This window comes from Fulmarus glacialis, unplaced genomic scaffold (genome assembly GCF_000690835.1).
Source record: "Fulmarus glacialis isolate BGI_N327 unplaced genomic scaffold, ASM69083v1 scaffold26041, whole genome shotgun sequence".
Lineage (NCBI taxonomy): Eukaryota > Metazoa > Chordata > Aves > Procellariiformes > Procellariidae > Fulmarus > Fulmarus glacialis.
In genome coordinates, this window is record NW_009193868.1 from 57987 (window position 1) to 68822 (window position 10836).

The 10836-nt window shown below is 40.2% G+C and overlaps 1 protein-coding gene across 1 annotated transcript in view; it reads right to left on the minus strand.

The window, feature by feature from the left end:
• The window catches only part of PPP6R2 (protein phosphatase 6, regulatory subunit 2), a gene marked incomplete at its 3' end in the record, with an annotated part of 66315 nt that extends 55740 nt beyond the window's left edge, over positions 1–10575 (minus strand). Inside the window, exon 1 of the mRNA XM_009587593.1 lies at positions 10455–10575. The remainder of the gene's footprint in view (positions 1–10454) is intronic.
• Between the last annotated feature and the right edge of the window lie 261 nt (positions 10576–10836).

Below are 10836 nucleotides of genomic sequence, written 5' to 3' on the forward strand. Positions count from 1 at the left end.
TGAAGTATACTCTGTTCACCACAAGCAACTTGGTCACTATCAAAGCTGATGGTGTGCAGCTGTAACTGAATGAGGACAAAAGCAGAAGAGGCCCTCTCCAGAGCCTGTGTCTCTTCCCCAACGGCTAAGGCACTACTTGCTGGTCAGAGCAGGAGAAGGAACATCCTATCTATGCTGAATAATGTTGTGGTCTGCAATGTTTCCTCTTGCAGAATTGCTGAATCTTCTTAGAGAGCTCAGCTCAGTCTTTATATCCTTTAAGTGTGAACTGCTTTCTGCATTCATTCCTTCATTCTTGTTGAGGAGGTCCCAGTCCACAGAATAGTAGGGCCTCAACTGCCTCTTGGTATTCTCAAGAACCTACCAACAAGAATATCACGACCATGTTCAACATCCAACAAGCTACTGCATCCAAACCACCTATATCTGTGTACAGTAGCAAAGAAGAGGGAACCCTACAAAGAAGGTAAGCACAACTAGCTGTCCCTCCACCAGCAGGACCCATACTTCTGCAGTACCTTTTAGTGCCTTGTGGTGCTCTGAGATGTGAAAGACCAATTTAGCCAGGTGCACTTAGTTTAGTATGTACATCTGTAGAAAGGCTGATGAACCTCTCTCTCCTCCAAAGAAAACACACTTTTTCCACAACTTCAACTCTTGGTCTTATGCCTTATTGATGCGGTATCATCTCATGGATAGTTTCAGTTATCCAGATACAAAACAACTAAGAAGCATTTAAAGTCTGCTAAGAGGACTCAAAATTCATTAACCTTTGACTAGGTCCCCACTCAAGGGAAGGCTTGCTGTACAGCTCTAGCAGATTCTAGTAAGATCTGTTATTGACATTTCTGATCAGAAAAGCAACGTAGCATATCCATACAGTTGCATGATTTCTCCTGCCTTCTTCCCCTGACAATCCCTAACCTCCCATACACCTTCCTGGCACAAGTAATAGTCAACAAAACAGACAGAAACAGAATAACTGCTTTGTCAACAACAGACACTGAATCTCTGTCACCATCACATCATCCTACTTCTCTCGCTCTTTGACTGTAACTGCTGAACGATTTGACCTTCATCTTTATGGGAAGATGACTTGGGCTTCAGGTCTCGAGCAATATCTGAGCAATACTGTCCACAAAAGCAAGAAAAGTCAGGAGACACAGACTGAACACTAAGACACATCAGAAAGCAGTGTGGAGAAACATTTCTTTAAGGTTTATAAAAGTCTGCTATACAAACATATACCAACTCATTTATGGTCACATAACAGATACTACTGCCCTTCATTAAGCTGTCTCAGTATTTCAGGTTATTTATTCTACGTCCAGAAAAGCATTAGAGTACAATACAACAAGACTCCAATGTGCTGGGAATTTCAGGGATATAACAATAAGCAACAAGGCCAAATGCAGGAGTGTCAGAAGCAGCAGCCTAGCCTAGAGTGCTAAAGGGATGAGAACATACTCAGGAATTGGTTTTAATAAGTATCTTTAATAGGAACAAAATCCTTCAAATAGTTACATTTCAACAAACTGCTTTTCCTTAGGTCTAGATGATGAAATAGCCTGTTCTGACATTAATAGCAGTACAATAGTTTCCATTTTGAAAGAGCTTTCCATTCTGAAGTTAAGTAACAGGGAAAAGTTTGTGAAAGGAAGAATGCCTGTTTCTCCCCCCCAAGTTTGGGGTGGACTTTTGATTCACATTCTGCTTCAAGAATGCATCTTCAGTGCTGAAAGCATCTTCAAGTACTGTCAGAGTTCCCCAACTATCCTTTTGCAAAGTGTTTGCTCACCCTACTTTGAAACTACCACTACTTTGCATCAACTTACTCCAGAAATGGAGGCTTAGGTTTCCAAGCACACTGGATGCATTTTTGTTTTTTCCTGCCCTCAGTGTAGGGCTGAGAAGGAAAAGGAAGCATTTATTAACTCAGTAGGCAAGAAGCCAACCAGAACCCAAGCCTCAGGTTCCAACATCAGCTTCTGGCTGATGACAATCTCCCCTTCTGTAAATGAAGAGGCTTTTATGATTTTCTTGAAATACAGTAACTTCTTTGGTCAGGATTTCTTCATTTCTTGGATCTTCTCAGAAAAAGCAAAGCAATGCCTCAAAGAAGGCCTAAATTAGCATTGAGGTGTCCTGTCAATACAGGAAGCAATACGCTGCGTCAGTCTTCAGGGAGAACAGCCCCCTCCCAGAAGTACAGGGCCTGAACGCTGGAAAGCAAGGGAAGAGTGATCTTTTTCTGGTAAACTGCCTCAACCTTCTGTTATAATTTCTTCACAGATAGCCTTGAGTCACACCTGAAACCTCATGTTTGATAATTATCAGTGAATACATCCTATGGATATGCCTGATCTTTTTAAACACATTTGGGCTTGCAATCAAAAGTGTTCTCTAACCTTAAACCATACCAAAGTTTCAAATTGTTTGGAAAAGTACTTTTTAAACCAGCTGTTTTGCACTCACTGCGTATCATTCCTCCTCCCACCCATGCTGAGTTATAAAATACAGTTGCCTCACATTCACTTTCTCCATACCATCTCTCACAGACATGGAATGGAATACAAACTGTTCAAGCAACACCAGTCAGTTCTGAAAAACTAATCATCTATTAAAAGCAGAAGAAGGGAGTAAAGCAAAAGTATAAAGGCAATGTTGATCACAAGGCTAGAGTGCAGTAAACAGTTTTATTTGTCTACAATGACTACATTGTATGCATTAAAATCATTGCTTTAAGTTAAAATTGTTTAAGAAGTACATGAGGATTGCACAAGTTAAGGAGCAGGATAAGTTAAAAACTTCAAGCTGTATACAGCAGGTGAGTTAAGAGAAAGCTGCTCTGTAAGGTGATTTTTAGGAAATATGAAATTGGAACGCTATAATATAGTTTTTTCTATACATAAGTTAAGAGTTAAGTCAGGTTTTAATCTGATCTCTACACTAAAATATGTATACTAGAGTATCTTTATAAAAATTATTTAAAAACAGAAGGGTGCAAATAAAAAGGAGCATTTGGTAAAAGTGGTAACTTTTTCTTAAAAATGACGGATAAGTTCCTCAGATAAACTCAAGGAAGAGAATAGAGACGTAAGTGCTTTCTGGACCATAACTAAAGAGTTATCATTCAAAATGAATTTGAATTTTCTAATTTTACTAACAATATTCCTTTTCGACTACTTAGTTGTCTTTCTTTCACCTCACCTCATACTACAAAAAGCTTGTTCCTGCCACCTATCATGGTTCACTTATTCTCCCCATATTTAAGTTTCCAGTTTGGTGAAACTGGGGAATTCCTGAGCTGCACAAGGATGTTACAGAGATTAACAGTTGTGAACAGCTTAAAATAAGCTTTCCATAACTGGGTATTTCTTCACCAAGCTGTTATCCCCCACCACTGGCTTGGCTTTATTTGTAGCCGTGGCAGAGTTCGTCTGAGATACCAACAGGGTGCTTACAGCCAAGTAGATATTCAAAACAACCCCTGTTACACAGCTTCTCAAGTTTCACTTTCCTTGCTTAAACAACAAGTAAAAGAGAGCTAAATCAGAAAATGAGAACATGAGGATAAACATGTTAGGGTCAAGGTTCACATTCTTGCTGCTCAAGATAACTCCTGCTATTTTTCTTTTAAAGCTGTTTCCAGCTGTTATATTTGGGGAAAAAAATTCAAATGTACTCATTGTAACTGCCACAGTGACACTTGTCCAGTCTGCAAGTTCTCTTCAGCAGTGGAAGAGGCAGCAAGCAACAACATACTCTGCTTACATCCAGCAAATGCAGAAGCTAAAGATCTCTCTGTTCCAGCAGGAGCCTGGACTGCTCTGCAGGCTTGGAAGCCCAGCTGGGTTTTATACGGACTGCTCACCTTGGGGATTAGACATCTTTATGGAAGTACAGCTCAGAGTGATGTGGAAGGAGCTGACAGAAGGCCATCGAGCAATTCTGCCTCCCAATCAGCTGAGACATGCTGTTGATACCGGTTTGTAAGGGACTTGAGGCCTTCATTTTCCCAAGTGCTTTAATCATCTGTGAAGCAATTACTGGTACTGACCTTTAACACTTCCCAATTGTCTCCAAATTACATCAAAGAATCACTGTTGTTCACGCTTAGCTTTTGATTCAGGTTTTTTATAGATGTAAAATAAAAGATCCAAGTGCTTATTTTCAAGCAGTTAATCCAATCACAGCAGCACAGCTGACACACAGCGGCAGGTAATTTTATCTGGGCAACCCGTTCACTGAACAGCTTCTTTAAGATCACATTTTGATTTACACCCAAAATGATCTAGGTATATTTCCGATCTTTATGCATAAACAGGACTTTCCCTGTCCTCTGCATCTTTAACACTGTAATACCAGAGAGTACTAGAAACCTTTTATTGAAAGACAGCTATGGAGCAAGAGCGGAGGGTCTGACAACCTGGTCTGGGCAGGAGCAAGCTACAGACTGCAAAACAAGCAGTAGGGAGAAACGGTCTTACAACTTATCATGTGCTCTGCTGTCCTATGACAATCATCTTTGGTGTCAAAATAAAATAAAAGTCACAATTTAGTCCCCTGATTTGTTAGCTTTCTCCTGTTCTTGCTTGGAGCTGCAAAAATAAGACTTTTTGAAAGCTAGGTGTGCTCTATCACATTGAAGGAACAAGCCATTTCACTGAAGGCTGCCACCAGCAGGCAGCTCTGACAAATCATGCCATTAAAAAAAAAAAAAAGAAGACAAATTTCATATTACAATTCACAGCAAGAAACATGTCAGGTTCAAAACATTTTGTATAGGAGATAGATCTGATTCATTCATGATAATGAACAGCTTTTAAGCAAGGCAGGTGCTTTCCACGCACAGGGAGGAGGGACCACCCTTGCTTTAGGTAGGATGGGAAAAAAAAAGAAAAAAGTAGGCTACTAAGCGGATTGAGAACAAGAGAAAAAACTGAACAGAGCAGGAGGGACCATCCTTGCTTTAGGTAGTACGGGGAAAAAAAAAGAAAAAAGTAGGCTACTAAGCGGATTGAGAACAAGAGAAAAAACTGAACAGAGCAGAGGTGGCAAAAGGTGTTTCTTGTCTGATATTTTTAAACGGTAAATGGATTAATTGTTGCAACTTTTTGTAAGCTCACCTTTAAACCTAGTCTGTAACAGTGGTCAGCTGTGTGAGCCAGTGAAGGACAGTTTTGTCACAGCAAAGTTCGCTCTCTGCAGTGCATTCAGGTCAGTGCATTCAGGTCAATACAACATCTCGTCGTCCTCCTCGTATTTTGTGGACAAGAAATAATATATGCAACTCTGAGGAGGCATGGTTTGTTTGTCTTGTAATTCTGTCCAGGAACAGTAAAACAAAGTATTGCCTACATTTTTCTAAACAAGTTAAATATCACAACCTTTCTATTTTATTATTTAAATTAACTGTATGTATTTGTAACTTGTACTACTACGGGTACATTCAGGTTTTAAATCAGATGAGGCCCAAATACACTGCTACAAAAAGCACCCTTCTCCTGATGTCTGCCACATCTCAGGTACTTCAGTTTAGGTCACCTATGTCAACAGTAAACTAGAAATATCTTTTGCTTTTTCAGGCGGATATCTCAAAGCCCTTCAAAGTTGCTCATATTAGTTCTGAACTGGAGTATCTAATTAGAGGAAAAAACATAATGACTTAAGGAAACAAGTTTTCTGTAACTATATGCTGCCATTTTTGAGGATTGACTGCTTTATGGAGAGCGTTTCTAAATATGATACATGTAGAATTAAACTGTCATTCAAACACCTGCTATTTGCCAACAATGCACTGCAGGAATTTTTTAATATTTAGAAGGTATGCAGAGCCTTCAATCAAGAAGCAGAAGAACACACAAAGCAATCCCTGGCTGCACACAGATTCTGGGGTAGAGGTTTAAAAACATAAAATTTTAAAAAAATAAAGTATTTCCTCCTACTACATATGTTTCAAAGTCATCACTACTTTTGTCTTATTCCTTATACAAGTAGAATGTCAGAAGTCTCCTTTCTCCTCTGTGAGGCCTGTAACGACTGTTTCACCCCTTTTGCCTCACTTCACCTTATCCTTCCACTGATGAGCGATTTCCACTTTGTGGCCTGGATTTTATTTTAGTTAACAATTGTGTGGGAGCAGAGGGGGATCTTTTTAAAGCCTTCACCCAAGTATCATTAAGTTTGGTAGAAAGACTTCTACCTTTTCTAGAAAGTGTCAGAAGGAGTCTGCAAAAATAACAGGTGATTAAAATTCACCCACTGGAAGACTAGTAGTTCTATGTATCACAAAACTTACAGCATCCTGCAATGCTTCTTTGGCTACCATTTAAAAAAAAAAAAAAAAAAAAATACACTGCATCTCCTACTTCCCCTAAAACTCTGAGTGAATTTTTGTCATACTTTCTATTATCTGAATTCCATATTTGCATTATTTTGCCCAGGATTATTACTGTCATCAGTTCCGCAGTTACCAAAGGCTACCTCGAGCCTTACTGGGTATGGGCACACATACAAAAACCCACAGCATTTTCCAGCCTTTCAGAATGCTCTCAGTACTCCAAGACCAGTAAAAACGAACATGGAAGGCCAGCAATCACCACAGGCAACTGCTTCTGGAAACTGGGAGGAAATTACCAAGATTTACTGATTTTTTTTATTTAAGCCTATTTAAACCCATTCCTGATAAAATACAACATTTAAGATTTTCCACTTAGTTACTAAGTGGAAACACATGGAAATGCTGAGAGAAGTACATTATCCTACTCGTTTCCAAAAAGAAATTATTTTTGAAAACTTCTGACTTTCTTGTAACATCCTTTCTGTTATAAAAATACAAAGAACAAACATAACTTCAGCAGCTATGTCACAGCTAAAGAGTCTTCCTAGGTCCCATTTAATTCAGTCTGTCTCTTTAGTCTCAACAGGCATGGATTACTGATGGGAATTTTAAGATTATTTTATGATTTTTTTTTTTTTTTTGCTAAGTTTTAATACAAAATCTCCTTTATTTCCTCTATAAGCATCAATAATTTTAAGCTTCGGTACACAGAGCAAAAGAAAAAAAAAATCTAGATAATTCTCTCAAATTGCAGTATCTGAGAAAGTTTTAGAACACACCTGCAAGTCAGATGGTAACAGGACTAGATGGCATTCACCCAAGAGCTGTACACCTTTAAAATGCAGCTACCAAACAACTAATTGCAGGGAATAAAGTATCACTTTATTTAACCTGGTGAACTTGAAGCCTAAAACTAGCTTTTTAAGCAAACTGTTACACAATTTAAAAAACCCACAACGAAAACATACAGATGGACAAGGACAGTACGATCGATAGTTCATCTGAATTCCCACTGAAGTATTTTGCATGGGCTTCTCCAAACAACTTTAAAGAAAAACTCACTTTCTTTTGTGAATCAGCAGCTGGTTAAAACATAAGAATAAATCAAAAGCAAATAAAAAAAAAAAAAAGAAAAAGGCAGCAAGTAGGGTCCTAAAAGAAACAGTGCTGCTCAATGTATCTATGCGTGATCTCAGAAGAAAGATGAATAGCAAGGTAGCAACATTTAGTAGTGATAGAAAAATTATTTAGCTTAAACCTACCAAAGCTGTCACAAACAGCTGCAGAATGATTTCATGTTAGTAAGTAGCCAGACAATGAAATTGCAGATTTAACTCAGTGCTGACAAAAGCAAAGTACTAATCATGGGAGAAAACCCCCCGCCGAACAAGGACCGCTAAGTTAGTTAACATCACTCTGATAAGGGACCTAGGGCCATCCAGGACATTCAGACAGAAGTGCCCAAGTCTTTACTACGGGCATGCTCGGAAAATAAATACTTGCAGGATTTGTAAACATCACCAACAGGTATTTGAGCAGCAACTGCATCACTTCAGGTGAATTTCTCTTTTTGAAAAGAGGACAAGCAGGGGATAAGCCATTTGCCCCTGTCCACTATGCCCTGACTGGCAAATCCTTTCCTCGGGGCTTGGTTCAGCCTAACACATGAGCTTTCGGGGACCAGTCAACGTCTGCAGTGTCCTCTGGATCCTCAGGAAGTCTCCCATTCTCTATCGGTTCTGAAGCCAGGCTGTCCATCTGCCCTTCGCTCATCTGAGATGTATTGCACGCTCTCCTGCGCCCCAAGTTTCTTTCCTGCTGCTCTTGTGCCTGCCCCATCCCATGTTCTGGGAACTTCTTCCCCCAAGTATTCTCAGATGATCCCAGGAAGGAGCCATCTCTCCTCCTTCCGGAGGTCTTCGTCTGACCTGAGTGCCACAGCCAGGACAAAGTAAACAAGCAGCCTCCCTCTGTGATGCACGGTAATCCTTCTGAAGAAATATGACATTTTAACATACAACTAGAACAGATCCTGTTTGTTACAGCCATTTAGAAATGATCTTGGAGCCACTGTTCAAGGATCTCAAAATAGAGCAGCAGCCAAAGAGGTAAAAGTAATGTCAAAAGTTATTACAAGAAAGAATAAGCAAGTAAACAGAAGGCATGACATCACTTGACTATCATGTGTTTGCATCTCAAGTGCTGGTCTGGCTAGCTTCTATCAGAAGAGACAGTAGAGCTCAAACAAGTACAGCTGGTCTGATTAGCTTCTCTTAAGAGAGATTGAGCAGAACATGAAACAGCGCAGCTTCTAATGGAAGATGCGTTAAATTTGACTGGATATATAACTACAGCTCAGAAAAACAGATACAGAGAAAGGCATGAATCGTCTTAAGGAGGTGAACAGACAGTTACTTACAGCTTCCTATAGACCCAAGAATGGGGACACCTCACAAAGTTACCAAGCAGCCAACTCAGGAACAGGCAGAATGAAACACTAATTATGTTCTGCATGGGAAGAATAAACCCTGTGGAACTTACTGCCATAGATGGTTAGGGAATCCAAAAGCTCAACTGAGCTCAAAAACTCAGCTGGTTACACCAGTTCATAAAAAACAGGTTTATAAAGGACCCTCAAATGTTTTACAACCACTGCTGTTTCCGAAAAGCCACTAACCTGGGTGCCTGTCAGAAAGTGGGAGTGCCTACCTTATATTTATACTGTTCTAAACTTCTCCCAAGTACATCGTTAGCAGGAGCAGGTATCGGAGGGTCCTGAGCCAGCTGGACCTCAAGGATGACTGTAATTTGCCAGACTGGGCTACATTGTTATTTCTGACTACTATTTTCTTATTTCTATATATCTCACTGGCATAGATGGCTACAAATGTCTGGGTACCATCCACATGCTCTAGTTCCTAGATGGCTTCCAGAACAAATTTTCATAGAATCACAGAATGGTTTGGGTTGGAAAGGACCTTTCAAGGCCATCTAGTCCAACCCCCCTGCAGTGAGCAGGGACATCTTCAACTCGATCAGGTTGCTGAAAGCCCCGTCCAACCTGACCTTGAATGTTTCCAGGGATGGGGCATCGACCACCTCTCTGGGCAACCTGTGCCAGTGTCTCACCACCCCCATCGTAAAAAATTTCTTCCTTATATCTAATCTGAATCTACCCTCAATTTCCACCAGTTTCAAGCCATCAGGTCTGACACGCAACATAAATATAACCAGCTAAATCAGCAGTAGCATCTTTATTTACAGCTCACCTAAAACCTGCACTTTTCTGCAACAAAACTTACGGTCTCCTCCTTCTTTTAGGAATTTTAAGAATGCCTTTAATTCATAACGTATTCCCCCTTGGAGACCTTGCTTTACGTAAAATCTCTTGCCTTTGTAGCATTAAGAAAGCTTTTCCTAACTGAATTACCGACAGGAAAATGACCGAGTCAGCCAGCTCCACTGCTGGCACCGGGAAGGATCGCAGTGCTCCCACAGGCAGCCAGTCCATCTCCAAATAATCCTAAGGCAGTGAATCCCCAATGTAATTACACGCTGCGTGACAGTGTAGTTCCTCTTGTTTGCTTTCAACTGCCTGCTTGATAACTTTGTTGGACGCTTCCAATTTCTCACCTTACGAAAACGTGTGAGTAATCACAGCCTATTCACTTTCACTACCCCAATGACAAAACGTACTACGTGTCATTTCCATATTGTTACTTCTTGGAACAGCCACAAGCAGTTCCCAGAAGTATAGATAGCCACCAGAAAGAAAAAAAGAATTTCCATCTACTTCCCATCAATTATGTACATTAAATTTGAGCTCAAGTTTTGAGAAGCACTTATGCTGGTTTTAGGGAGTAACCTGACCAACATACATGACTAGACTGTAGACTCAACAGCGGCAGAAGAACTGAGCTTCTCAGCTGCATGTAACCAGCTCTGAATCTCATCAGCAGGACCGTCCCAGTGACACTACAGATCCCTCTCAAATGACTCCAGGTATTAAATATCAAGAACAATCTCACTAGCAACCACCAGAACACATAATATAGCATTACAAAGCACGTTGTCATTACTGAGCTTAAAAAGGAAAGGTAGCTGTGCATACCTTCAGTAGAAGTTATTTCAAATGTGAAATCTTCTCCACGGACAGAGAAACATTTGGGTTACAGTTCCTGGAATATGCCCAGCTTCAGAAAATTATTTTCATCCAGTGTGAATTCTTTCTCAAGCTTCCTATCCTGGAAAATATTTTTAAAAGTTACTATTAACCAAAGGTAACTGAGGGCCAAAGATTTTTTTTCTCCCCCTGAACAAACTTCCACATAACCTTTCAGCCCAAAGAAAAAATTGAGCAAGACCGTAGGTGACTAACACTCTTTGCAAAGCCACCACCACCATGTCAGACATGCTCCTTTCAGTTGCCCCTCCTTCTGTAGCACTGGGCAAACACGAACCTTCGTACCAAGTTGTGACAAGGCAGGGGTTAA